The sequence below is a fragment of the Rhinolophus hipposideros genome (genome assembly GCF_964194185.1).
Source record: "Rhinolophus hipposideros genome assembly, chromosome: 6".
In the NCBI taxonomy this organism is placed as follows: Eukaryota; Metazoa; Chordata; class Mammalia; order Chiroptera; family Rhinolophidae; genus Rhinolophus; species Rhinolophus hipposideros.
Window position 1 is genome coordinate 89,159,232 of NC_138052.1, and position 17,335 is coordinate 89,176,566.

Here is a 17,335-nt window from a genome sequence, read left to right on the forward strand (position 1 = left end):
TAAGCACTAAGCAGGTGTGCAGTTGGACACATCATTTGCCTGCAGACCTCTTACCCAAAATAACTGATTTTGATGAGTAATAAGTTCCACAAAAGAAAATGACCTCATTTCACTTGGTAATTCTGAAAATACATAACTTCTTGGAAGAAAAACAATAAGGACAGTAGTAAACAAATGGTTTGTTTTATATGTATCATTCTTTCCTGTGCTGAAGAGCATTTTCTTTTTTTTAATAAAGAGTTTTTAATTGGTCCAAACGTTTTGAATCTTTTATTTTATTTTATTTATTTATTTATTTTTATTGGGGAAGGGAAACTGGACTTTATTGGGGAACAGTGTTAATTTCCAGGATTTTTTTCCAAGTCAAGTTGTTGTCCTTTCAATCTTTGTTGTGGAGGGTGCCGTTCAGCTTCAAGTTGTTTTCCTTTCAGTCTTAGTTGTGGAGGGCGCAGCTCAGCTTCAGGTCCAGTTGCCGTTGCTAGTTGAGGGGGCGCAGCCCACCATCCCTTGCGGGACTCGAGGAATTGAACTGGCAAACTTGTGGTTGAGAGCCCACTGGCCCATGTGGAAATGAAACCAGCAACCTTCGGAGTTAGGAACATGGAGCTCTAACTGCCTGAGCCACTGGGCCGGTCCAAAAGCATCGTAAGGTGTTCTGTTTTAGAAGCAAGCGTGATAATGAAATACCAGTGAAGACTAAATTGCCTACTGACCATCTGCTTAGAGGTATTTTGTGTTTTTCATTATTAACAATATCAAGTGCTATTTATTAATACATCTTAATGTTTTGTGATCTCTTTTATGGAACATCCACTAGTTGCAACTGTGTTACCTTCAATTAAAACAGTAGGCAAATCTTCATTGCTATTCTTTATGATTCTGAGTGTGCTGAGGATAAATGGAACTGTTGGTAAAAATTATTTTGTTTCCCATCATATTCAGGCCACTGTAGAAATTATTGGTGGCCTGAATACCTTGAATGACTAAAACACCACTGAACTGAAGAGGAAAAATATCTGAACATCCTTGAAGTAAAAAACTTCAAAGAAAATGAGACAAAATTGTAGATGCTATCCAAAAATGTATGAAAAAAAATTATATACCACAACCAAGTAGGATGTATCCCAGGCATGCAATGCTGGCTGAATATTTGAAACTTAATTAATGTAATCCATCACATCAACAGACAAAAAAGAAAAATTACATGATCATATCAATAGGTCATATCAACAGATGCATAAAAATCCAATACCCATTCATGATAAAATTTCTCAGTAAACTTGGAACTTGATAAAAACTATTTACAGAAACCTTAGAAGTAGCATCATACTTATTGTTGAGAAACTTGAAGTTTTCCCACTAAGATCAAGTACAAGGCAAGGATGACTCCTCGCCACTCCTTTTCAACATTATACTGAAAGTCCTTGCTAATACAATAAGACAAGAAAATGAAACAAAAGACATACAGATTGGAAGGAAGACATAAAACTGTTTCTGTTACTGATGTCATAATCATCTATGAAGAAAATCTGAAAGAACTGACAAAAAACCTCCTGAATCTAATAAGCAATTATAGCAAGGGTTGCAGGATAAAAATTTAACATACAAAACTCAATTGCTTTCCTATATACTAACAAGGAACAAGTGGAATTTGAAATTGAAAACACAATATCATTTACATTAGCTCCCAAATAAATGAAAAACTTAGGTATAAGTCTAACAAAATATGTACAAGATCTATTTGAGAATGACTACAAAACTCTGATGAACAAAATCAAAAAAGAATTGAATCAATTGAGAGATATTCCACGTTCATGGATAGGAAGATTCAATACTGCCAAGATGTCAATTTTTTCCAACTTGATCTCTAGATTCAATGCAATCTCAATTGAAATCCCAGAAAGTTATTTTGTGGCTCTCAATAAACTAATTCTAAAGTTTATATGGAGAGGAAAAGACCCAGAATAGCCTAAACAATATCGAAAGACAAAAACAAAGTTGGAGGATTGACACTACCCAACTTCAAGACTTACTATAAATCTATAGTAATTAAGATAGTGTAATATTGGCAAGAGAATAGACAAATAGATCAAGAATACAGAATAGAGAGCCCAGAAACAGACCTATATAAATACAGTCAACTGATCTTTGACAGACGAGCAAAGGCAATACAGTGGAACAGGATAGTCTCTTCTACAATAGGTGACAACTGGAAATTCATATGCAAAAAATGAATCTAGACCCAGACCTTACATCTTTCACAAAAATTAACTCAAAATGGATCACAGACCTAAATATAAAATGCAAAACTATAAAATTCTTAGAAGATAGCATAGGAGAAAATCTATATGACTATGTATGTTGATGCCTTTTTAAATACACTACCGAAAACCCGATCCATGAAAGAAATAATTGATAAGCTAGACTTTCTTAAAATTAAAATTTAAAATTTCTGCTGTGCAGAAAACTATATTAAGACAATTAGAAAACATGCCACAGACTGGAGAAAATATTTGCAAAAGACACATCTGATAAAGGATTGTTATCTAACATGTATAAAGAATTATTAAAACTCAAGAATAAGAAAACACCTGATAAAAAATGGGCCAAAGTTCTTAACAGATACTGCACCAAAAAATACATACTCATGGCAACTAAGGATAGGAAAAGATGCTCCACATTATATGTTACCAGGGAAATGTAAATTAAAACAAAAGTGAGATATCATTACATATCTATTAGAATGGCCAAAATCTAGAATACTGAGAATATCAAATCCTAAAGAGGATGTAAGGCAACAGAAACACTCATAAATTGCTGGTGGGAATGAAAAATGGTATGCCTACTTTGGAGGTTTCTCAAAATTAAACATACTCTTACCATGAAATCTAGCAATGACACTCCTTGTTATTTACCCAAAAGGAGTGAAAACTTATGTTCACACAAAAACCTGTTCGTGGATGTTTACAGAAGCTTTATTCATAATTGCCAAAACTTAGAAGTAATCAAGATGTCCTTCAGTAAGTGAATGAATAAATAAACTCTGGCACACCCAGACAAAAGACTATTATTCAGCACTAAAAAGAAATGAACTATCAGGAACCAAGATGGCACAATAGATAAACACTGTGTTTACCTTCCCTCACAACCATGTCAAAATTACAACTAATCTACAAAACAATCATTATTGAGAATTGCCAAAAATCAAGCTGAAAGGAAGTCTTTCAACTAAGGACGTGCAGAAGTAGTCATCTCTAGACTGGTAGGAAGGTCAGAGACGTGAAATGGGCTGGTCCCACACCTGTGTGTGACCATTAAATAGCAGGAGGGCTATTTCAGCTGGGAAGGGGGTCCCTCATCATCCCCTAGAAGGGCAAGAGATCCCAGCCCCACTCCCACCCAGGGTTGCAGTGCCAGGGAGAAAAGTCCCCATAATTTCTAGCTGTGAAAACCTTTGGAGATTGTGATTGAGTGAGACTGAGTGCAGCTGCACTCATAAAGGGACTGCGTGCAGACTTACCCACCAACAGAATCATTCCCTGTGAGTTCCAGCAATGGGGCAGCAGCTAAAAAGGTGGCAGGGACAAATGGTCAGGAATTGAGTTGTCTGGCTTGGGATGGGAGCTGGAGAGGAGGCTTTCTCCTGGACAGGGGAGCTGGCAGAGGCCATTATTTCTTTGTTGAACCCTCCCCCTTTCCGGTGCATGAACACTGGTGGCTGCCATATGTGAGTCTCTGCAGTTGGTTCGCCCTGCCCTGGTGATTCAAGACCCCACACCGCCCAACTTTCAGGCATACCCAGGCTGCTTCCAGTGCTTCTTCATGCAGACCACCTGCATTGGCTCAAGCTGCAGACTTTCTTAGACTCGCAAAGTTTCGTGGAACCCAGACAAGCAGCATCTGGCTTGAGCGTATCCTATGTCCCTGGCTGAGCAGCCCTAAGCTGGTACTAGCAGCAGCCGGTCTAGATTCACTGCTTGGCCTCTCAAGGTGTTTCCAAGCACAGCGTGGGTGGCAGCCATCTGCAGATTTTCTTGGGCTCCCACTGGGTGGCCCTAGGTGGGGCACAGGCTGTGGCTGAAGTAGACCTACAGGGGATCCCCTCCAAGGTGGTCCAGGGGTTGGCTCCCCCAGTGGACAGCTTCAAAAGAAGCTGGAGCCATAGGGTCAGCCCCTGCATAACAACCCTTCCACTGTAGTCAAGGCCAGTCCTCACAACTAGTGAGCCCAAGTGTCAGCCCCTCACATTGATGTGCAGTTATCAACCAAGGCTCAACTACAAGAGGAGGGCACACACAACCCACACAAGGGACACTCATGGAGTACATGGCTGAGGTGACCAGAAATACTGCGCCACTGAACCCCACAGCACACCTACTACATAAGGCCATTCTATTAAGACCGGAAGATATAGAAGCTCTATCTAATACATAGAAAAAAACACAGGGAGGCAGCCAAAATGGGGAGACAAAGAAACATGTCCCAAATGAAAGAACAGAACAAAGCTCCAGAAAAGAAGTAAGCAAAATGGAGATAAGCAATCTATTAGATGCAGAGTTCCAAACACTGGTTATAAAAATGCTCAATGATCTCAGGGAGAACTTCAACAGAGAGATAGGAAGCATAAAAATGGAGATGAAAACCATAAAACAGAATGAGTCAGAAATAAAGGATACAAAACGGAAATGAAGAATGTATTACAGGGAATCAACAGTAGATTGGATGAAGCAGAGAATCCAACCAGCAATGTAGAAGATAAGGTCGTAGAAAATACCCAACCAAAACAGCAAAAAGAAAAAAGAATCCAAAAAATTGAGGAGAGTTTAAGGGGCCTCTGGGACAATATCAAGTGTACCAACACTCACATTATAGGGGTACCAGAAGAGAAGAGAGAGAGCAAGGAATTGAAAACCTATTTGAAGAAATAATGACAGAAAACTTCCCTAGTCTGGTGAAGGAAAAAGGCATTCAAGCCCAGGAAGGACATAAAGTGCCAAACAAGATGAACCCAAAGAAGCCAACATAGAGACACATCATGGTTAAAATGCCAAAGGTCAAATACAAAGAAAGAATTTTAAAAGCAGCAAGAAAAAAACAGTTAGCCCACATACAACTGTCAGCTGATTTCTCAACAGAAACTTTGCAGGCAAGAAGAGAGTGGCAGGAAATATTCCAAGTGATGAAAAGCAATGACATACAACCAAGATTGCTCTGCCCAGAAAGTTTGTCATTTAGAATTGAAGGACAGATAAGGAGCTTCCCAGACTAGAAAAAGCTGAAGGAGTTCATCACCACCAAACCAGTATTACAAGGAATGTTAGAGGGACTTCTTTAAGATACGAGGGAGTGAAGGATGGGTGAAAAGGGAAGAGATTAAGAAGAACAAATTGGGTGTTATACAGTAGTCATGGGGATGTAGGGTATAGCATAAGAAATATACTCAATAATATTGTAATAACTAGCTATGGTGCCAGATAGGTACGAGATCTATCAGGTTGATAGCTCGGAATGGGGTTGGGGGTAGGGTGAAAAAGGTGAAGGCATTAAGAAATACAAATAGGTAATTAACACAGTATGGGGAATATAATCAACAATGTAAATATCATGTAAGGTGCCAGTTGGGCACTGGCCTTATCAGAGGGATCACGTCATAGACTGTGTAGATGTCTGACCAATGCGCTGTACACCTGAAGCTGAAGTGGAATAATACTGAATGTTAACTATAACTAAATATATAGGTATATATAGTCACGGGATGTGGAGTACAGCAATAGGGAAGGTAGTCGATGGTATTGTAACAGCTGTATAAGATGTCAGAAAGGTAGTAGCTTGGGGGAGTGTGTTATCACTTTATGAAGGGTTTAAATGTCTATTATATTGCTTTGTACACCTGAAACTAATAAAAAAATGAAAAAAATAAACAAAAAATTAAAAAGACCTAAGAGATATAAAAATTTTAAAAAAGAAATGAGCTATCAAGTCATGAAAAATCATGGAGAAAACTTAAATACATATTACTAAGTGAAAACAGCCAATATGAATGCATGGTTCCAACTATATGACATTCTGCAAAGGACAAAACTATGGAGACAGTAAAAATATCAGAACTCATAGACACAGACAATAGTTTAGTGGTTACCAGAGGGTAAGGGGGGTGGGGGGAGGGAGATGAGGGTAAGGGGGATCAAATATATGGTGATGGAAGGAGAACTGACTCTGGGTGGTGAACACACAGTGGGATTTATAGTTGATGTAATACAGAATTGTACACCTGAAATTATGTAATTTCATTAACAATTGTCACCCCAATAAATAAATTTAAATAAGGGAAAGAAAAATAAAGAAAGAAAAAATATCAGTGGTTTCCAGAGGTGAGGGTGCTAGAGATGAATAGGCAGAGCACAGAGGACTTTCAGGGCAGTGTAAATACTCCAAGTAATCTTCAAGTACGCTATTTCTAATAAATTAATTCTCATGCAAATCTATCTGATTTGCTGAAGTTATCCCTTCCTTGACATAGGTCTATTTTGTTTGACACAGTAAAATAACATCTTTATTTGGTCTGTATACATAATTTACTTCTTAACTCAGCTAAATCCATATTCTCTAGAACCAGCCTCTAAGGACCAGAATCAAGATCTTGAATATGGAGTAAATAGAAAGAAGAAAGAAGAAAGAAGTCATTTCCTGAATGAAAAAAACAATGTAAGTTTCTAAATGCTGTGATATTAAATAGGAAGCCTACTACTCTCTCATTCGAGTTGCATTAATGACCCAGGTTTCTTTACACAAACCATTTATCCTTTTTCCATCTCTGTTCTGTCACTTAAATACCTATATAAATGAAGACATTAATAAGTGGATAAATAAACAGGCTTAATAATATTTCCCAGAATATCTCTCAGTATTAACAGAAAATTTAGCTTATTTGACATACTTTAAAAAAAAACAACCACACAGCTATTTGGATAGGGCTGTGTTATTTAAAAGAAGCACAGTTCCAAATGTTTCGTGAAATAAAGATGAAGTCACAAGCTGTACTTGTTGCAGAAGGTTTCAATGTAGAATAACAAGTTTTACATGCACAGAAAATGATACCTTTGGTTTGGTTTGTAAATATTAATATATATCATACTAATGTATTTGTGTCCACAATATTTCCTATAACATCTCATTCTAATGGGCTCAAATAAAAGTTACTCATCTGTTTTAAAACTTGGATTCTCTCATAGATTGCAGAGTGATGGAGATATATTACAGTGGGCTTTGAGCCGAGGTCCAGGAATAGCCGTAGTCTATCCTAGCCCAGCCACTCCTCCTGGGACATCCCCCAGTGAGTAGTTAAGCAGGGAGGAATGTGGACAGCAAAACTCCTTTCCTGGCCGGATGCTTGGCCCCGAACCCAATTGTGGAGCACTGGTGAAGGAAGCTATAGATATCATGAGTTGCTGTTGCCTAAAAGCCACCTTGAAACAAGAAACGCCTATTGTTTGCCTGTGCACCAAGCCCATGCTTGCATCTTGAGTATAGACACCAAGGTAGGAAGAGACTCAAAGCAGAGCATGCTGGGAGAATAGGGGCAGTGAGAGAGACTGCCTCCAATGCCAAGAGAGGCTCAACCCAGGGCTCCTCAAACCTATCAGTTCCAAGTTGGTCTAAGCCTGAGGATCTGAAGGCCCAAAGAAAGACTTAATAAGGGAGCCAAAAAAAAAAAAAAAAGAAAAAAGAAAAGAAAAAAAAGAAGAGTGAGAGATTCCCCTTTCAATATCTCAGGAACAAAACAAAAATATACCCAAAGGAAACAAAGGGTGGAAGAAATGAATGGGCCTTCTCCCCATTCACTGTGGAAGAGACGTAGGAAAAAGTGAGACTGCAATGAATGTTTTGTCCTATACAAGGGCCTTTGCCATAGACACACATTTTAAAAATATGACCCAGTTAATACCCTTGATTTTGACTAAGTCATAGCCACATTCTTCATTGAAGAATTTGAGAGTTTGGGGACTTTGATAGGAAAAGCTATGGGCTTCCAGTCTGAACTTTTCATGATTTCTACTCTCCCAGGTCTTTTTACGTATTGTAATATCTTTGCATCTATATGTACAAACTAGCTGCACATGCAAATACTCACATACAATGAATCTTCCTCTCCTAACTGTGAATAGGAAACTACCCTTAAAGCCCTTCATTTTGTTAGCTTCTGTTTATGTGGATAATCCTGAGGTCAAGGAAACATATTTTGCTCTACCGACCCAGTAAATATGAACAAAGGATTATGAACCAATGAGAATATAGTTGACTAAATGTGGTCTGTCTTGCTTCATATATTCAGTACATCATGGCTATTCTAAAATTCAAAACAGATGGACAACTTGATTTCTTTTATTTCCATTTTGCCGCATACCTGCAGTAGTTCCTATTCTGTGAACATACTATAAATTGCATTATAACAAATATCCATTATTTTGGAAATTGTCAAATTATTCTTGGCTGTGAAAGAAGCTTGTGCTAGACATGAGTGGTCAAATCAAACAAGTCTGTAATCCAGGACTGAACCTCAATCTTGTCCCGGGGCCTGAGTCACTTCACCCAACATTTATCTATTGTCTATTCTGTGCCAGGAATTGTCATAAGTGCTGCAGATTTTAAGACAAATTAAAAACTATGTTCTCCACAAGCTTACAGAAAATAGAAGAGACAAAAAGAAACCAATGGTTACAACCTTGCTTCTTCCAAGAGTCTTTTTAACTACATCATACAACTCTCATGCCTCCTTTTACTGGCACCAGTTGTCACTTCCAACCTTCCAAACTTCTAGACCTAGACCCTTCCAGGATATGCCCTCCTCTCATGCCTTTATAAAAATGCCCTTGAACAAAATATTTTAAGAACCAATTAACATGAAACCCTTGTATGATTTTGATTTTAGGGTCTTCCGCACACCCCAAAGCTGTGTGAGCTTTATCAGTAGAAGTGAGCTTTATGCCAAGTCTTCAGAGCTATGCCCTGATGGCACATGTCAGAAGTTATCAGGGAAGAAGCCTTAAGCATCACTCCTAAAGCATCCCCATTTTGATAACTATACAGAAGATATTCTCAGCATTAACTGGGCATCAGAATCACGAGACAGATGTCTACAGATTCCTGGACCCCATTCCCAGACATTCCAGTTCAGTTGGTTAGAGAATGACTTTAGGTATTATATTTAATTTTTTAAGATCTTTAGTTCATTCTAGAGTGTAGCCAGGTCTGAGAATGGATGTGTAGAGGACTTGAGATGGGGTGAAGGATTTTTCTCAGCTGAATGATGCTTGACTGATGTTAAACAAATATTAAGGGGGAATCTTTCTTTATTCTGCTTCTTGAGCATTCAGTATTTCTGCTCCTGTTATTCAAGTGATTTAATCTGTATATGGCCAGCTCATTGATTCATTCCCTCTCTCATTCCACTTGCTATAAACTGAATGTTTGTGACCCCCACCCCTAGAGATTTCAATCGTTGAAGCCCTAATTCCCAAAGTGATAATATTTTGAGCTTTGGGGGAGATAATTCGATTTAGATAGGGTTGTGGGGGTAGAGCCCCCATGATGGGATTAGTGCCCTTATAAGAAGAGCTTACTCACTCTCTCCCTACCAGGTGAAGACAGACAGAAAGTGGTTGTCTGTCAGCCAGGAAGCGGCCTCTCCCCAGGAACTGAATCTGCAGACGTCTTGATCTTGGACTTCCCAGAGAGTGTAGCTAGATTATGAAATACGATAAATATGAGAAGAAGAAATAATAAGGAATCAAAGTTTTTAAATAAGTGGATAACTTAATGAAAAAATATAGTCAAGCAGGATCCAGGAGGTAGGTTTTGGTTGTATTTATGAGAGCGTGAGAGATGTATTAACACTCTGTTACTGATCAAGTTACTGACGTAAAGAATAACTAACCGAAATGACATCGTCCACCTGTAAAGAGATTTGGGCAGAGATGTGTGACTTTCCTCACTTCACTTGTCCAAAGTCATAAAAGTCCCTTCTCAGTTATTCTTAGAATGAAAAATATGTTTTGTCTATAACATACTGTTTAGGAACTGGGCATGTTTCTTCTGAACACCCCTTTCAGAAAGGGAATGCTATCATTACGACATGCTGAGACATCTATTTCTGGACTTTGGGGTGGGGGAGTTTTGGGGGGATTTGGTTTTGGTTTTTTGAGTAGGGTAAAAGAGGAAGTAAAAAACTCCTTCATGACAGAAACCAATCAACATGGTTTTAAATAGGAAGCAGTAGTGTCTGTTCAGCTGAGTGGTCTGTTGGACCTGGTGGACTCTGACATCTGAAGCCCAGCTTCCCTTCATTCAGGAGATATCAGCCATCAGTCCTCACTGCAGACCTAACTGCACACTATGGTTTGGCTTTCCAATCACACTCCATCCCAGTTCTGCTAGCAAATGCGGAAACATAGAGCTAGCTACACCCCATGGAGGCTGGGAAAGGCTGTGTATCACTTTCAAGCTTTATAATTCTCTCTACGCCCATCATTTTGATTCATCCAGCAGGAAAGTGCTCGGGTCAACACCTATTATCTCCAGGGGAAAGAGTTTCAGAAATTACAAAGTGCCTAAAACCAATCTCCTGTACTTTCAGATAGAAAAAAAAAAATTACCCTGGACAGAGGAATGCAGGCTGTTTCCTGTCCACTTATATCCAGTGCAATATTTCTGTATAAGGGCATGCATAGTGATTCCTGTTTTTTATCTCTCATCCGAATGCCTAAATTTGACACTTTGGTTGATAATCAGCATCAGAAGAATCGAGGGCCTTTGTAGTGAAATTTTTAAAGGAGATGATAAAACAATATTTCAAATTTGCTACTTATTAAACTATAAAAGTTTTAGTGTGGATGAAGGTTGAACGTGTTGGCTGAATCATACTTTTCAAATTATACTTGAATTGTCTATGGATTTAGGCATCCCTAATGCCACCTTCCAGAGAAAATCTGAAGCTGACTATTAATACATAAGGGGTTGCTAGAGAAAATAAACGTGACGAAGGGCAATGTAATCATCCTTATGAATTTGTTTTCTCACATGCAATAAGACTGTCTCTTGTGGGATTAAGGGGTGAGGTAAAGATGGACATGAGTAGTTTGTATAGAAGATAGTGTCTTAAATTCCACTCTGAATGTCACCTGAAGAACAGTCCCATGGTCCTGAGGTGAGGCCAAGAGATCTGTATTTTTCATACACATTCCAGATCATTTTGATGTCAATTGTCCTTGATCTACAATTTGAGAAATTCTGGTAGAGTTGAACCCCTCTCATGCTGGTATTGAAAGACAGAATCACCTCCCACATGGTCTATATGATGGTATTTCAGGGGATTCGGGGTAGCTGGAGCCCCAGTACTACAAGGCATGGAGTAGCAGCGCTGTATTGAGTGAGGGGAAAAGCCTGAACATTCATAAATGACCAAGTGCCGGTTGCATACATGACATTACACAAAGTATCAGAGAAATAATAAATATTCCTCGTTTCTATCAGGCTTGTCAGAGGACAGTATGAATTTTCACACTGGAGCTATATGTTAATTCAGGACAGAAAAAGCCACATGAATTTCAAACGACTCACTTTCCCTCAGGATTCATAAAAATCTCCCCAATCTGTTTTTTGCCCTCTTCTCAGAATAAAAGTGAGATTACTACCTAAGAAAATTTCATGTTGTACAGATTTTAAATTTGTAGTTACCAACCCACAGATTTCTAAGAATGTTACTAAATTATAGTCATGAAACAAAAAGTATAGTAAAGCCTCTTATAAATAATAATAATCCTGGAAACTTAAAAAAAAAATTAGGCATCAATGAGAAATGTCTGACCTTGACCATACTTCCTAATTCCAAGGCACATCCCCAAGAGATTATTGGGGTGATTTATTAAAATCACCGAGCCAGCAGGTGCTGAGGAAAAGAATCTGGACTGTGAAGACTAAGGTTTGAATTTTAATGAGCACGTGGACTCTCTTCCAGAAATAGCCTCCTGTGTTGTTATCTGCAGAAAGGACTCACATCTTGGCTCTGCCTCATATTGGCTGTGTGACCACCGGCAGGTTACTTGGCCTCTCTGAGTATCAGTTTCCATGTCTTTAAAGGTGGAGATAATAATGGCCACCTACAAGTGTGGCTGTTAGGAGTAAATGAGATAAAGTGAGTGGAAGTAGTTAGCAGAGTTCCTGACTCATAGCAGCTGCTCAGTAAATCTAATATTTTCCCCATGATAGTGTGAATATGTAATTTAGAAAGAAATAAAAGCAAGTGAAGATGAAATAATATAATTACTTGGCAGTCTTATAAGTAATTAAGAGACTGTACTATATGAGGTGGTTAAGACATGGCTTTTCGAGAAACTTAGTTTTAAATCTTGAGTCAACCCCTTAGTAACCTTGTGACGTTGGGCAAGTGACTTAAAGTTTTTAAGCGTGTGCTCCTCGTTTGTAAAATGGGACTAACAGAGAGATACTGTAAGAATTTCCAGAAAAAAAAACGATAAACTGCTCAGTGTATGGTCTGGAACAAGGTACATTCTTGGTCTGTGGCAATTGTTATTTATATCATTATCTCATTATGATTTGTATTCATTTATTAGTCAATTTGTTATTCACTTGTTATTATTCATTAACAGTATGAACCGGATCAAGGCTTTGAATGCTGATTTCTAGGCAAACTTATTTGGCATAAGTCCCATAACTTTGCAAAAGGTCAAATTACATGATCTTGGCCTTCTGGCAAAACAACTTCATCAGCCTCAAAAGTAACCTCTAAACCGTTTTCCAGATCACTGGAGGCTGGCCACATAACATGTGGTTTCTGAATCTTGGAATGACTGTTATCTTTGTAGGAGCGTCAGCCAGCTGCACTCCTTCCAAAGCGAGCAGAGCCCCTGGCCCTCTGAGTTAGAAGGTGGGCACAAAGTTAACCCTTACGGTTAAAATCATAGGAAAATGCCTGTACAGCCCAAGAATCCGTTTACTTCTGGTAAAATATGAGCCTTATATATCATTAAAGAGATAAAAATGCACATAGTTTCACCCCAATTATTCAGAGCAGTAAGTGAAAGACTTATGCATGATATGCAAATTAGATAACAGATATGCAAATTATAAGCCAAGTCTTTCCTTGAATTAGAAACAATTAAGAATTGGCTCCACTAGTTACTTCCAAAGAGGAGAGGGAACAAAGTGTAACCCTCATCTTGTTCCATGCAACTAAAATATCGAGGTGTATGAAAGGGAGGGAGGGGGACAAAAAAAATGGATCTGAATGATTCTGCTATTAAGACCTTTAAGAACAATGGAGAGAAAGAGCTGAGCGGTTCTGCTCCTCAGCTGGACCTTGCTATTCCCAGCACGTGCTGTCAAGAGTCAGTAGCAGCTCCTTTCTCAGAATGACTCTAGCTTTCAGAGTATTCTGATCTCAACACAGGTTTTAGGTTTTTTTCAAAGTGATCAGTAACCCCGGCACCTCTAATTCATTGGAAGACAGTCACATTCATAAAATCTGTTTTCTCTTTCTTAGAAAGATAATTTCCTACCCGTACTGGAAGATTTACTTGTACAGATAGATATTTCCTGTGCCAGACCTGTGAGAGGCAACATGCACATTAAGTGCTCCATGATGTAGGCACTTAGCCCCAAGAGACGTGGAGCTACCATGTTTCCCCCAAAATAAGACCTAACCAGAAAATAAGCCCTAGCATGATTTTTCAGGATGACACCCCCTGAACATAAGCCCTAATGCATCTTTTGGAGCAAAAATTATTATAAGACCCCGTCGTATTTTCGGGGAAACACAATAGTAACATTGCACCTCATAGGGTGTCCTGCTACAGCTCATGTAGATAATAAGGGGCAGAAGCTGGGGAAAGAGGGTTTGTGAAGATATAGACCCCCAAATCCATGTTTCTTCTCCAGACATTAAAGAAAAACTGGAAGAGAGTGATGCAGAGTCTCTGTCCTAGAGAAGGAGGGTATGATCTGTTGCAGGAATGTACCCAAATGACACCAAACCAGGTGGAGAAAATAAGACTGCAAATTAAATACTCAGGGGTGGGGTGGTTTAAAGAAAGACGTTTCATCTGCTTGGAGTAGTCAGGAGAGACTTCATGGAGGAGGAGGCCTTCCAGAGGGCTAAGGTAGCATGAAGTGAAAACCTGCAGAGGGATCCCAGAACAGCACATCGTAGACTTTGGCTAGAACCTAAATTGTGAACATTAGAAAGATGGGACATTCTATCATGGCAGACTGAACACATATTGTACTAGTTGATTCTGTTGGTGAAGAAGAGTTTTCTAGATGTGCTTTTAGCAAGGGGAACAGTGAGCTAAGAACTGTGCTTTAGGAAGATTAATCTGGAGCTGTATATAGGAATGAGTGGGTAGTGGGAGACAGGAGGCTGGGAGATGCATCAGAAGGTCTAGGAAGCCTCTGAATAAGGATGTGGGAGGGTCGGCGTGGAAGAGGGACCACCCACCACTGTCTGCCTTCACCAGTCTTTCCAGCACATAGCACAGTACCTGGTACTAAACTGGTTTTCATTGTGGAAGGATGGAAGCCAGGGAAAAAGAGAGAAGGAGTAAGGTAGAGAAGGAGGGAGGAGAGATAGAGGAAGGGAAAGAGTTAGGGACATTGCCCATTATGACTTTGGAACTTGTATGTTTTCAACTTGTAAATGCCATCCCTTTGACTCCAGCCCCCTGCCAAAAAAATAAAACAAAATAGTACATGTCTTAAATCCAAGTAAGGTCTGTTGTCTAGTTCATTGTATTCTGCCTATGCCAATTTCTTGGTTGTGATAATGTACCACCGTATATCGAATCCTAACATTGGGGAAAGCTGGACAAGGGAACATGGGACCTCTCTGTACATTTTTTTGAAGCTTCTTATGAGTCCATAATTAATTCAAAATAAAATGTTTTTTAAAAGTCAGTGAGAGTTGTAAAACGCTTTCATCCCCTGTTGTATCAGACAGCTGTCCTTGCACTTCTTCTCTTTGGCAGTTCACCAGGCTGAGTTAGAACAAGGTGACCTGCCTGCCGGGGGAGATTGTCTCAGTGAGGTACCCCCATCTCAGGGACATGACTCCATCTCTGACATTCCTCCAAACCCTTAATTTCCCTAATCTTCCAAAAGAGTTATTGTTTTTCTAGATGTATCAAAGTTCCCAAGTTTTCCATTTCAAAACTTTCTTATTTCGTGATTAGTGTATCCAAATTGATAAAAATGAGTTATCTTTATATTCACATCTTCTTTTAAGTTGGCTGCCTCTCAGAGTTGTTCAACTCATTATACATTATTCTCCAAATGCTCAATAGGTCTTTATTCTTCACTGATTATCTTTTATATCTGTGATAATTTCAGCTACTTACTTTGCCACACAAAGTCCATTTTTCTGCAAAACCTTAGAATGCGTAAATTTCTACTTACCATCTTCTGTTTTTAAGAGTCCCTGATTATATGATGAAATAAGCATATTCATAGAAATGCTTAGAACAGTGCCTGTGTCAAAATGAGTACTTAATAAATTACAAATAATATTATCAGTAAGTTTTATTTACCACCTCCCCTTAATGCCTTTGAGAAGTGTGATTTTTTAAAAACAATTCTGTAGCTTAGATTTGGTGTTATTTGATATTTTGCTTTATTTTAAATCTAGTATAAGGAAAACATGCAAGGACAGAGAACAACTAGAAAGCAAAGAAAATGCCAATGCAATCTCCCAGATTCAAACCGAGTTTGGAGAATAAAACATTTTAAAACTCTTTCAGCCTTCATTGCCTATTGCTTCTAAACAACGTTCTGAAAAGATGTAGATATTTCCATTACTAGTCTATAGCCTATTAGCCTATAGTTCAGCAATTATTCTAACTTAGAACAAATTAGTCTAAACACATGAACAAAAGGCTGAGTCATCCTATTTGAAAACCAGGCCTTCCATTTTTGTTTTACGAATTCAAACTTTGCTGTCTAGAGATTATGTTCATTGTAGCGTTAAAGACTCATTTGCTTGGACCACTTTGGAGGAGGCGCCACTCATTGGAAGGGTGAGGGCATTTCCAGAGTTAATTGGGAGAGAGGTGACTCTCTAATAACAGAAACAAGAAGTTATCCCACATGAGCTGCAGGAAAAGGATCTTTCCTGGATTTCCCCATGCAGGCATCACAATGTGGGCAGCAGTTTCCGAGTGAGGGATGTCAAGATGGCCCCTCCACCTGGAGAGAGGCTGGGAGCTAAGTACCTGAAAAATTGTGCCAATCTTTTGGAACTGAAGATTTTTACATCTGTATTAGTCTGCTTGGGCTACATAACCAAATTCCATAGTTCAAGTGTCTTAAACAACCATTTCTCCCAATTCTGGAGGCCAAAAATCCCAGATCAAGGTCCCAGCAGATTCATTTTCTGGTAAGATCTGTCTTCCCACCTCGCAGATGTCCTCTTCTTGCTTGGTCCTTCCACGGTCTTTCCTCTGTGTGTGCACTTGGGAGGAGAGAGACAGGGAGATAGAGCGGTGTCTCTTTTTATCAGGACATGAATCCCATCAGAACAGGGCTCCATTTAATGACCTCATTTAACCTTAATTACTTCCTTAGAGACCCTATCTCCAAATTCAGCCACATTGGAATGGAGAGCTTCCACGTATGAATTTGGGGGAGGAGAGACACAACATTTAGTCCTTAATGACGTGCTGAGATGTGTGCAGAGCAGGTCACCTGGAAGCTGTCGCCTAGACCTCAGGATGCTTCCGTGATCGTGTCCAAGTAAGACAGACCCCCTGTCTGTATCTCACTTAGGGCTCTACCTACGTTTTTGTTTCTGTTATGAGAGGAGTTGTCGAGTGGGATCTGAGAGTTACTCTAAAGAACATGCTGCCTTAAACCTTTATCTACAAGCTTCTGGATTTATCTCTCTCTGCTCTCCCTTGGCCTATGTAAAGTCTGCTCTGAGTCCCCTTACCTGCATTCAGTTAAACCAACGGAAGGGGCCTGTGGCTGTACCTGGGCCAGAGATCTGAGCTATAGAGCACTGGCTTCCTGGAGTTAACACAGAGTCACCACTGGGTGGTGACACTTAGGGGTCCAAGTCAGGCCTGTTGTATCAGCCACCAGTCCCGTCTGGGGCATCTCCTCTCAGGTCAAATCCTGAAGGTTATTCATTTAATAAATTAAAATATATTCCCTCCCAGAGTCCCTCACTTTTCTTTCCTGCTATTATTTCTACCTTTATTTTCCTTGGGCTCTGTTTGCTAGAATATCCTAAGCATGTTTTCTGAATGTTGGCTGTTATAGGTTGAACTGT